Source organism: Aethalodelphis obliquidens, unplaced genomic scaffold, assembly GCF_003676395.1.
Source record: "Aethalodelphis obliquidens isolate GAN/ISIS:26980383/991018 unplaced genomic scaffold, ASM367639v1 scaffold36, whole genome shotgun sequence".
NCBI lineage: Eukaryota > Metazoa > Chordata > Mammalia > Artiodactyla > Delphinidae > Aethalodelphis > Aethalodelphis obliquidens.
The window spans coordinates 12,497,070-12,509,400 of NW_020837980.1; positions in this window are offsets into that span (position 1 = coordinate 12,497,070).

The window sequence follows — 12,331 nt, forward strand, 5'->3', positions numbered from 1 at the left end:
TGAGGAAGGGATATCAAACAGACAAATTGACATCCACTATGTTCTCTTATCTCACCTTGTCCTGCCATTAATCCATTTTCCAAACTGTCGCTAGACTAGTCTTCCCCAAAGGTATCGCTCAAAATCCTTCAGCAGCTGCCTTGAATTTTCAGAGTAAAGTATCGCATCATCACGTAACAGTGTATCATCTTCTTGCCCCTGTCTTCTGTACCATCCCCAAAACTCACCGCACCTCCAGCTCCAGGTGCTTTCATCACACCCCATCTCCTTGCTCCTCCCTGGAACCTTCTCTCTACTTTTCTCCACTTTATTAATTCCTATTCAACCTTTAGGATTACATTTAAATATCAACAGTAACGTGCTTCTATGCACATTACCTCACCTCTCTAGCTTCAGAGGTGTCCTTTGCAATATGAGGGCTGGGCATTATTCATTTCAGGATAAAACTCTTCAAACCTCAGTGTGCTTCCTGGGTAATTGACAAGTGAAAGTCTCTGCTTTCTTCTGTGAGTCCAACAGGGCTGACAGAAAACACAGAAATACTCTAAATGACTGCTAGCAAATTGTTATCTATCTAGCAATAAAATGCTTCCTGTTCACTGGGGGAATAAAAAAAAAAGGTACCATGTGAGTGTTGTGAGTTAAGTTTTATTTGGGGGCAAAATGAGGACTGTAGCCCGGAAGACAGCATTTCAGACAGCCCTGAGAAACTGCTCCGCAGATGCAGGGAAGAGGTCAGTATGTGATTTTAGTAAAGGTATGTGCATTCAAGCACACATTTCAGCAGAGGCCTGCTGTTAGTCATGAGGCACAGATGCCACCATTAATGATTTTAGTGCTTTTCTAGGTATGAAGAGATGTAAGAATTGGGCTCATAAAATCTTCTCCTGAAAATATCCAACCATCTGAAGGCTTGTTCTGCCTTTTTTTCCCACAGCACAGAGTGCCTCATTCCTAATCTCCACCCTGAACTCCATTCAGGGTGTGCTGCAGGTCAATGGCTGCAGTGGCTAGTGACTTAAGCCTTGTAGAGGCAGATGTCAAGTGCCCGTTTTTTGTTGGCATTCCTAATTCTGAAATCCTAGATTTGCTGTAAGCAATTCGGAAGCTAGAAAGAGTTGTTATGCAGCAGATGAAAGAAATCACTTATTTCAAAAAAACAGTGGAAAGAGTAAAGGAAGATACTTTGGAGGGTTATTGTGAAAGACCTGAGTCCCTCTTGGATACATTCCCTGGTCTCATTCTATCTGGAAATCCCATGTAACTTATCCCCTGCACATCATCATAAAATCTGGATAAGATTTCAGGGGACAACTCATAAGCTAGTATCTTTTATTTATACCTCAACATTAATTGTCATATGTAGACCTGAACCACCTAAGCTCTAGACTCAGACTACTTTGGTTCAAACGTATGTTCTGCCATTACATACATGACCTCAGGGAACTTATTCAAATTCCTAAAGTTTCTAAAGTTCTGTAAAATTGGGACAATAATAGTACTTTTCTCATAGGGGTCCTATAAGGATTTAATGGCCTAAGACATGTAAAGCAATTAGAACAGAAGCTGACATACAGTAAGGTTTGATAAGTGTTTTGATTACATTATCTCCAGTCTTTTAGCAGGACCATAACAGAATAAAGGAAAGTTCAGGGTGGCGAGACAAAGAGCATGGGGCAGACCCCATGTACGAGAGGGGCTGGCAAGACAGTTAATGGAGAAGGAAAAGAGAGATGCTACACGGGGCCTCTGGAGGCATCCTTGCTTCAGCAGGAGCTGGTGTTCATTCGGGAAAGTTGAATAACAGAGGGCTCAGCTACCGATTCGGGGCCAGTCATTGCTCTGCCGTAGCCTCTCTCAAACTGGAAGCTCCTGTAGTTGGACTGCAGGTAGAACTCTCATCTTCATTTTTTTCCCCTGCTTCTCCATGCTAACTTCTGGCAGGAAGGGGAAACTTTCAGTGACGCAGCTTAGAGTTCCTCTATAATCCAGCAGGGAAAAAACTTTCCTATATGGTGTGGTGATCACCCTGCTCTCCTAGCTCACAATGGTGTGAGGGCCTGCTGAACATGTCAAAAGTTTTAAAACAAGAGTTACGAAAAGAAAATCACACAAAGTGGTGAGAGATGTCATTTTAGACCTAGTTACTGTATTAGGGTTCTTAAGGAAAACAGAAGCAATAGGATATGTGTGTATGAATATTTATACATGTATATATGTATACGGAGATATAGATACAGACAGAGACTTCAAGAATTGGCTCACATGAACGTGCGGGCTGGCAAGTCCAAACACTGCAGAGCAGGCAGGCCAGAAACCCAAAGAAGAGTTGATGTGGCAGCTCAAGGTCAAAGGTAGTCTGCTGGTAGAATTCCCTCTTCCTTGGGGAAGGTCAGTCATTCTTCTCTAAAGACCTTCAGCTGATTGGGTGAGGTCTGCCCACATTATGGAGGGTAATCTGCTTTACTCAAAGTCTACTGATTTAAATATTAATCTCATCTAAAACATATATTCACAGCAACATCCAGACCACTGGTTGACCAAATATCTGGGTACCGTGGCCTGGCCAAGTTGACACATAAAATTAACCATCACAATTACCAATTAGTCTTTTTCGTTCCCAAATCCCAAGGAAATGCTTCCATTTTAACCAACCAGATACTAGTTAGACTAGCATTGTGTCTCTGACTCTCTCTTTCTAAAGTAACAAAGACTACTTCAATTACAAATTTTGTTTTATTTCTACTGTGTCTTGAAAAAATAAAACTTTCAGCCCCCAATTCTCTGAGCGTAGTATCATTAGGTTCCAAAGTGCGTGTTTCCAGATATAGTCATACTATGGAGAACCACACCCCACAGGCAGCTCCTTAAAATTGGTGTGAATTCATGAAAAGATGCTCAACATCACTAATTATCAGAGAAATGAAAATCAAATCTACAGTGAGGTACCACCTCACACCAGTCAGAATGGCCATCACTAAAACGTCTACAAATAACAAATGCTAGAGGGGATGTGGAGAAAAGGGAACCCTCCTATATTGTTGGTGGGAATGTAAACAGGTACAGTCACTATGGAAAACAGTCACTATGGTTTCTTAAAAAAACTAAGATTAGAGTTATCATATGATTCAGCAATCCCACTCCTGGGCATATATCCAGACAAAACTATAATTCAACAAGATACATGCACCCCTATGTTCATAGCACCACTATTCACAATAGCCAAGACATGGAAACAACCTAAATGTCCATCAACAGATGAATGGATAAAGAAGATGTAATACATACATACAACGGAATATTACTCAGCCATAAAAAGAATGAAATAATGCCATTTGCAGGTGGACCTAGAGATTATCATACTAAGTGAAGTAAGTCAGAAAAAGAAAGACAAATACCATATGATATCACTTACATTTGGAATCTAAAATATGATACAAGTGAACTTATCTACGAAACAGAAACAGACCCATACAGAGAACAGACCTGTGGTTGCCAAGGGGGTGGAGGGGTGGCGGAGGGAGGGATTGGGAGCTTGGGATTAGCAGATGCAAACTATTATATACAGAATGGATAAACAACAACGTCCTATTGTATAGCATAAGGAACTATATTCGATATCCTATGATAAACCATAATGGAAAAGAATATGAAAAAGAATATATATATGTACAACAGAGTCACTCTGCTGTACAGCAAAGATTAACAACATTGTAGATCAACTATACTTCAATAAAATTTTTTTGAAATATTAAAGTTTATTAAGTATAAAGAAATGAAACTGCAGAGGTAATCATAAGCTAATATAAAATACATGTGAAATACTGGAGGAGTCACAGGCCACAGTGTCAGTACAAAGCTGTAAGGGATGTTAGGACATTGCAACTTGGCTGCTTCTACGTACGAGTTCACGGATAAAGGGCTAAACCATGATGCTATCAGAGGGAACTTAGTGCACTGGACATGAGATCAAATGGTCGTGAATTCAGTGATATATCTTTAGAAAAGATATGATGCCAGATTCCTAAGCCTTCTCCCTAACTGTGATTTGGGCTTTATGCTTTTTTCTTCCCTCTGTCTTTGAGAATCTAGGAGCCAGAACACTGTCTCTGCAGATAAGTAATTAGTTGTTATTTATTCCTCTCTGTTAACTTGGATATGAATGTCTCCATTTTTCTATTTTGACACTGATAATAAGAACTGCACCATGAGTCAACATTTACAAGACACATTGGAATCCTGAAACTAGGAGTATGGAGCGAGGATTACAATTTCTCACCAGAAAATGACCTCCAAGGTCTCTTTGTGTTCTGAGATGCTGTGATAGGCTCCGTTTGGTGTCCATTCATCATAACCAAGGGGCCAAGGTCACGGATGCAATAGTAAGAAGCCCTGGTCTAGCTCAGACACTAAAATGGTGGGAAAAGAATGTGCTCTCAGCATCTTACATTAACAGCCAATAAAATTCAACATATCTTAAGAGCGAATGATAAAAATGAAAGAAAATTAACTTTAAAACTCAGAACAGAATTGGGACAGGGCAGAAGACCTGTTTGGGAAATGAAGTCAACTCTAAGTTTCAAGGAACCATATATTAGCAAAGGAGAGAGGAACAAGTTTCTTTTTTTTTTTTTAATATGAAAGGAAGTTAAACAGCCACATTTCTATCAAATCAGGAACAGATTTGAGCAGCCACAATTTGCTAGGATGATTGGGCTACCTAAATTACTTAATTGGATGAGGGTCATTTGATCACAGTAACTGATATTGCTTTAACTACATGTAATTCTCCAACAGAAACAAATCAATCCGCAGAAGCTTTTGGTGGTCTTAATTGATGATCTTATCATTTGCCTTTAACATTATTTCCTTAAGCACTTGAAAATGTTCTAGAGATTTTCTTCATTTTTAAGTTTTTTCTCTTTTAATATACAAAAGCTCTGAGCCAGACAACATAAGTAAAATAATTAAAGGTAAATTTTATGCAGCATTTTTTAAATGCAAAAGATAGTTTTTTAAGGTCTTGGATATTCTAGATTAAGTCAACAGCAGTGGAATTTGGAAAGAAAAAATATCTTAACAAAATTCTGGAGCAGCAGCCCACAAGAATCCATGAAAAAACTGCTAGAGCTAATCAACAAATTCAGCAAGGTTTCAGGGCACAAGATCAACAAACAAAAATCAGTTGTGTTTCTATACACCAGCAATAAACAATCTGAAGAAGAAATTAAGAAAATGATTCCATTTATAAATGACTGTAATGATTAGTTTTGAAAGTGGAAAGCTTGAGTTCAAGGCCCAACTGCCACTACTAACCAGGGGGTCTCGTGCAAATCACGTAATCACTTTGTGCCTCGGTTGCTTCAGCTGTGAAAATGGAAATAAACCATCACCTACTTCATAGGGTCACTGTCAGAACAAATCAGTTAATTCATGTAAATTTCTGAAAACCATCACCGGAGAAATCATGAGCACTGAATAAATGTAAGAGATATAAAAGAAACAACAACAAACAAGCAAAAGGAAAGATAAAGTCTCTCTTATTCATCAATGGTTTTGGAGGTGGATTTATGTATTTGGAGGAACTTGTTCTGTTTTTGTTAATAGGCTGGGCTGCTTCAGACTCTCAGGAAGGTGAGAGCTAACAGTAGAAACTGGCAAAAGGTCCTCAACACAGATGATCATGTAAAAAACACTGTCTTCTCTACAAGATGCTCTAATGAGGGATTAGTCTTCTCTGAAAGCTGCCTTTGTCTCAGTCATTTCCACATCTAATCATTTACCAAGGTCTGTGATTCTACCTTTAAAATGGTTCTCCAGTCTCCCCCTTCTACTTCCTTCTCTACTCTTACTACTCTGGTTCAAGATTTTACGGTCTTTCACCTGGAGTACTGCCGCAGCCTCTAAACTTATGTCCCTACATCCGTCTCATAGTCTTCAAATCTCCCCTCTACATATCCTCCAAGGATGATCTTTCTAACATCACTTCCCTGCTGAAATGTGTCAAAGACTCTTTGCCATGGCATCCCAAGTCTTCTACGCTAGATCTCTGAGTTCCACTCCATCCTCGTCCGCTACATCATTAACCGGTTTTCAATAAACTGCTTGCAGTGTGCTCTTCTTGCTGGTTCTCCCTCCATCACCTTTGTTCATGTTGTCTTCTCTTGCAAGGTGCACCCACACTACCCCAAAATGATTCTCAAGTGATTTTATGACATTCTCCAAATAGCTCCACCATTTCACTTGCTATGTTTTATAGGGTTTATGTGTTGTCTCCCCACTTGACTGTGATTTCCTTGGAAACAGAACCTGCTTATTTATACTTGTATTCTCCATGCACTCACTGCATAGTACCTTATACACTGAAAACAAGAATTCAACCATTCTGCATCACCACAGTATTTCCAGTACCTGGCACAGGGCCTGACACATAACAGACACTTAATAAATGTTGAAAAAGGAAGGAAGGTAGGGTGGGAAGGAGGGAGAGAAGAATGTTTGTTGAGAGAGTAGCGTTAAGAGTCACAAAGTTCTGGGTTCTGCATGTACAACAAGCAGAAGGGTCCGTGAAAGAACAAATGTCCACGTTGACTAAAATATAAAGTACAACTGTCCAATATCTGTCCAGTGATACCACTCCTAACTGTCATTTTCCACATGACACAGGCAGTGTCCTCCTCAGTGGCGTCACCCATAAAACTGAGCTATTACTACCTATATTCCATTATTATTTTTTTTTAAACATTGAGACGACTAAAGTACCTGGGACAGAATCTGGTAAATATTTCTCAATAAATGGTAGTGACAACTAGGGCACCTGTCAGATGAGGACGCCCAATGAGACAGGTGGAACCCCAGAGCAACCGAGTAGGATGTGGTGGGGAGTGAGGGGGGAGGAGAAATGGAGGGTTGACAAGACCGGTGTTCCTGAGTTGTGGCTGGGAGAGGGGAGGGGTTCCCTCACCTGGAGAGACGCTCAGGGGCTCGGAGGATTGGGGGGAGCACGCCCAGCATTTCCCATGCCCAATCGGGCCCTGGGAAGCCTGCTGGGTTCCCGGACTGGGTCCTCCACCCACTGAGGCCCCCTCCAGGATGCATGGCTCCTAGGGGCATAGGAGGGAAGCAAGGGGAGAAGAAGAGAGGCAGATTGGGAGGGGCTGTGCAGGATCAGAGGATCAGGGGGAAGGCACCTAGCATTCCCCCCACCCACTCAGGTCCAGGGAGCCTGCTGGGGTCCCAGACCTGGTCCTCGACCTTCCAAGGCCAGAGGCACTCCTGGGACCCTCCTGCTGCAGTGAGCCTAAGCCCCACCCCCCAGGGCCTTTTCCGGCCCTGTGGGTCCTAAGCATAGGCCCTGTGAACCACCTAACTCCGTCCCTGCCTAAGCCCCGCCACCCACAGCCAAGGCCTTTTCTGGCTTTTTCTTTTTTTCCTCTTTTTCGCTATTGTGGTTCTGTTTTACCTTCTGGTTGTTGTTTCCTCTATATTTTTATTTTTTTATTTTTTCTAACATATCTGTTAGTTTTCTAATCTTATTTTATTTTTTACTCTTTGTTATTGTTCTGCTCCTTTTTTTCTTTTTCTTTTTTTTTCCCACGCCCTGCTCAGCTTGCAGGATCTTGATTCACAAGCTGGGGGTCAGGCCTGAGCTTCTGCAGTGGGAGCTCTGAGTCCAAATCACTGGACTAACAGAGAACCTCAGACCCCAGGGAATATTCATCAGAGTGAGGTGCCCCAGAGGTCCTCATCTCGGCACCAAGACCCAGCTCTACCCAACAGCCTACAAACTCCAGTGCTGGAAGCCTCCGGCCAAACAACCAGGAATACAGGAACACAATCCCACCCATCCAAAAAAAAAAAAAAAGAGAGACGACCAAAGATATGTCACAAATGAAGGAGCAAGGTAAAAACCTATAAGACCACGTAAATGAAGAGGAAATAGGCAACCTACCTGAAAAACAATTCAGAGTAATGATAGTAAAGATGATCCAGAATCTCAGAAATAGAACGGAGGCACACATCGAAAAATACAAGAAATGTTTAACAAAGATCTAGAAGAAATAAAGAACAAACAGAGATGAACAACACAATAACTGAAATGAAAAATAACTAGAAGGAATCAATAACAGAATAACTGAGGCAGAAGAACGAATAAGTGAGCTGGGAGACAGAACAGTGGAAATAACTGCCAAGGAGCAGAATAAAGAAAAAAGAATGAAAAGAATTGAAGAGACCTCTGGGACAACACTAAATACACCAACATTTGAATTATAGAGGTCCCAGAAGAAGAAGAGAAAAAGAAAGGGTCCGAGAAAAAGAGTCAAAGAGATTATAGTGGAAAACCTCCCTAACATGGGAAAGGAAATAGTCACCCAAGTCCAGGAAGCACAGAGAGTCCCATACAGGATAAACCTGAGGAAAAACATACACATACAAATCACATATTAATTAAACGAACAAAAATTAAATTCAAAGAAAAAATATTAAAAGCAGCAAGGGAAAAGCAATGAATAACATACAAATGAATCCCCATAAGGTTATGAGCTGATTTTTCAGCGGAAACTCTGCAAGCCAGAAGGGAGTGGCAGGATATACTTAAAGTGATGAAAGAGAAAAACCTACAACCAAGATTACTCTACCCAGCAAGGATCTCATTCAGATTCGACAGAGAAATCAAAAGCTTTACAGAAAAGCAAATGATAAGAGAATTCAGTACCACCAAACCAGCTTTACAACAACTACTAAAGGATCTGCTCTAAGTGGGAAACACAAAAGAAGAAAAAGACCCTCAAAAACAAACCCAAAACAATTAAGAAAATGGTAATAGGAACATAAATATCAATAATAAGCTTGAATGTAAATGGATTGAATGCTCCAACCAGAAGACACAGACTGGCTGAAGTGATACAAAAACAAGACCCATATAAATGCAAGAGACCCACTACAAGAGACCCACTTCAGACTTAGGGACACATACAGACTGAAAGTGAGGGGATGGAAAAAGATATTCCATGAAAATGGAAATCAAAAGAAAGCTGGAGTAGCAATATTTGGATCAGATAAAATAGACTTTAAAATAAAGACTGTTACAATAGATAAGGAAGGACACTACATAATGATCAAGGGATCAATCCAAGAAGAAGATATAACAATTATAAATACATATACATCCAACATAGGAGCACCTCAATACATAAGGCAAATGCTAACAACTATAAAAGGGGAAATCGAAAGTAACACAATAATAGTAGGGGACTTTTAACACCCCACTTTCCCCAATGAGCAGATCATCCAAACAGAAACTAAATATGGAAACACAAGCTTTAAATGACACAATAGACCACATAGACTTAGTTGACATTTACAGGACATTGCACCTGAAAGTGGAAGAATACACTTTCTTCTCAAGTGCACATGGAACATTCTCCAGGATAGATCACATCCGGGGCCAAAAATCAATCCTCAGAAAATTTAAGAAAATTGAAATCGTACCAAGCATCTTTTCTGATCACAATGCCATGAGATTAGAAATCAGTTACAGAAAAAAACCTGGAAAAAACACAAATACATGGAGGCAAAACAGTGCGCTACTAAATAACCAAGAGATCACTGAAGAAATCAAAAAATACATAGAAACAAATGGCAATGAAAACATGACAACCCAAAACCTATGGGATGCAGCAAAAGCAGTTCTAAGAGGGAAGTTTATAGCAATTCAATCTCACCTCAAGAAACAAGAAAAATCTCAAATAAACAATCTACCTTACACCTAAAGGAACTAGAGAAGGAAGAACAAAGAAAACCCAAATTTAGTAGAAGGAAGAAAATCATAAAGATCAGAGCAGAAACACATGAAATAGAAATGAAGAAAACAACAGCAAAGATCAATAAAACTAAAAGTTGGTTCTTTGAGAGGATAAAATTGATAAACCTTTAGCCAGACTCATCAAGAAAAAAAGCAAGAGGACGCAAATCAAAAATTAGAAATGAAAAAGGAGAAATCACAACTGACACTGCAGAAATAAAAGGATTATAGGAGACTACTACAAACAACTATATGTCAATAAAATGGACAACCACGAAGAAATGGACAAATTCTTGGAAAGGTACAATTTTCCAAGACTGAACCAGGAAGAATTAGACAATATAAACAGACCTATCACAAGTAATGAAATTGAAACTGCAATTAAAAACCTTCCAACAAACGAAAGTCCAGGATCAGATGGCTTCACAGGTGAATTCTATCAAACGTTTAGAGAAGAGCTAACACCCATCCTTCTCAATCTCTTCCAAAAAACAGAAGAGGGAAGAACACTCCCAAATTAATTCTATGAGGCCACCAACACCCTGATACCAAAACCAGAGAAAGATATCACAAAAAAAAGAAAACTACAGACCAATATCACTGATGAACATAGATGCAAAAATCCTGAACAAAATACTAGCAAACAGAATCCAACAACACGTTAGAAGCATCATACACCATGATCACATGGGATTTATCCTATGGATGCAAGGCTTCTTTTATATATACAAATAAATCAATATGATACACCATATTAACAAATTAAGGAATAAAAACCATATGATCATCTCAATAGATGCAGAAAAAGCTTTTGACAAAATTCAACACCCATTTATAATAAGAACACTCCAGAAAATGGGCACAGAGGGAAACTACCTCAACATAATAAAGGCCATATACGACAAACCCACAGCAAACATCATTCTCAATGGTGAAAAACCGAAAGCATTTCCACTAAATTCAGGAACAAGACAAGGATATCCACTCTCTCCACTCTTATTCAACATAGTTTTGGAAATCATAGCCATGGCAATCCGAGAAGAAAAAGAAATAAAAGGAATACAAACTGGAAATGAAGCAAAACTGTCACTGTTTGCAGATGACATGATACTATACACAGAAAATCCTAAAGATGCCACCAAAAAACTATTAGAACTAATCAATGAATTTGGTAAGGTTGCAGGATACAAAATTAATGCACAGAAATCTCTGGCATTCCCATACGCTAAGAACAAGATCTTTCTGAAACATCATAAAGAGAAATTAAGGAAACAATCCCATTTACCAACACAACAGAAAGAATAAAATACTTAGGAATAAACCTACCTAAGGAGACAAAAGACCTGTATGCAGAAAACTATAAGACACTGATGAAAGAAATTAAAGATGATACAAACAGATGGAGAGATATACCATGTTCTTGGATTGGAAGAATCAATATTGTGAAAATGACTATACTACCCAAAGCAATCTACAGATTCAACGCAATCCCTATCAAACTACCAATGGCATTTTTCACAGAACTAGAACAGAAAATTTTACAATTTGTATGGAAACACAAAAGACCCCAAATAGCCAAAGCAATCTTGAGAAAGAAAAACGGAGCTGGAGGAATCAGGTTCCTTGATTTTGGACTATGCTACAAAGCTACAGTAATCAAGACAGTATGGTACTGGCTCAAAAACAGAAATATTGATCAGTGGTACAGGATAGAAAGCCCAGAGATCAACCCAGGCACATATGGTCAACTAATTTATGACAAAGGAGGCAAGAACATACAGTGGAGAAAAGACAGCCTCTTCCATAAGTGGTGCTGGGAAAACTGGACAACTCCATGTAAAAGAATGAAAGTAGAACACTCCCTAACACCATACACAAAAATAAAGTGGATTAAAGACCAAAATGTAAGTCCGGACACCATAAAAGTCTTAGAGAAAAACATAGGAAGAACACTCTTTGACATAAATCACAGCAAGATCTTTTTTGACCCACCTCCTAATGAAAATAAAAACAAAAATAAACAAATGGGACCTAATGAAACTTAAAATCTTTTGCACAGCAAAGGAAACCATAAACAAGATGAAAAGAAAACCCTCAGAATTGGAGAAAATATTTGCAAACAAAGCAACTGACAAAGGATTTATCTCCAAAATATACAAACAGCTCATGCAGCTCAATACCAAAAAAACAAACAACCCTATCCAAACATGGGCAGAAGACCTAATAGACAGTTCAATATAGAGAAATTCAAATGCAAACTACAATGTGCTAACACCTCACACCAGTCAGAATGGCCATCATCAAAAAATCTACAAACAGGGCTTCCCTGGTGGTGCAGTGGTTGGGAGTCCGCCTGCCGATGCAGGGGACATGGGTTCGTGCCCCGGTCTGGGAGGATCCCACGTGCCGCGGAGCGGCAGGGCCCGTGAGCCATGGCCGCTGGGCCTGCGCGTCCGGAGCCTGTGCTCCGGGACGGGAAAGGCCACGGCGGTGAGAGGCCCGCGTACCGCAAAAAAAAAAAAAAAT